Here is a 940-nt window from a genome sequence, read left to right as displayed (position 1 = left end):
TATATTCTAATGGCATAGATAGGGGTGACAATGGATAAAATAGGGTTTAGATCCAACCCTAATTCTACTATAGGTATCTAATTCTATCCGTAAATTTTCATAAATATGCAATATTATTATATAACCTAATGAGCATGCAAATTAAAAATTTAATACAAACAATACAATTATTCCACAAATAATACAATCGTCCCATAAACAACATAATCATCAAATGTTCAATTATAATAAAAGTCTTTGTTTAAATTTATAACACAAACACAAAAAAATATTGTGATATAATGTTGTATCAGTAAAACAGAATTGATTTTTATATAAACAAAAGTGTTAAACTATCAATTGAGAATCTTAATTCAATGATAAAAATCTTTTACACTAAGTGAGAGGTCTTTTGTCTTTAATTCAATATGTACCTATAACATATTTTTATAACATATACATATATAGGGTGTGGGTTGGTTGGGTAGGTTTGAGACTCAACCCGCATCCTATCTGACTCGCACTCAAACTCGCTCTGCACTCAACTCTACCCACAGTGGATCTGGTTGGCAACCCTATCCAACCGGTTTGAATACTCGAAAAGTAGAGTGCATGCTGTCACCCAACATAGGCTAAGCATACCATAAAAAAAAGTTTAATATTATTTATTATTTCTATGCATTGAAAATGTAAAAAAAAAAAATTATTTTTGCAATAAATAACATTAAAACATATATTTTATGGTATGCTTAATCTATGCCCTTACAGCATACGATAGAAAAATCTTTTTTTAAAAGATCTTTTAAGTAAAAGTAATTTTATGTTTGGATATTTTATGTAAAAAGATTTTTTTATCTATCAATTATATTTGTGTTATAACAAGATAAAAATACTTATTTATTTATTTATTATGTGAAAAATATCTTTTTTTTAAAAATATATTTAAAAAAAGATATAAATT

This window comes from Arachis ipaensis, chromosome B06, assembly GCF_000816755.2.
Source record: "Arachis ipaensis cultivar K30076 chromosome B06, Araip1.1, whole genome shotgun sequence".
Classification (NCBI taxonomy): domain Eukaryota; kingdom Viridiplantae; phylum Streptophyta; class Magnoliopsida; order Fabales; family Fabaceae; genus Arachis; species Arachis ipaensis.
Note: the sequence above shows the minus strand (reverse complement) of the source record.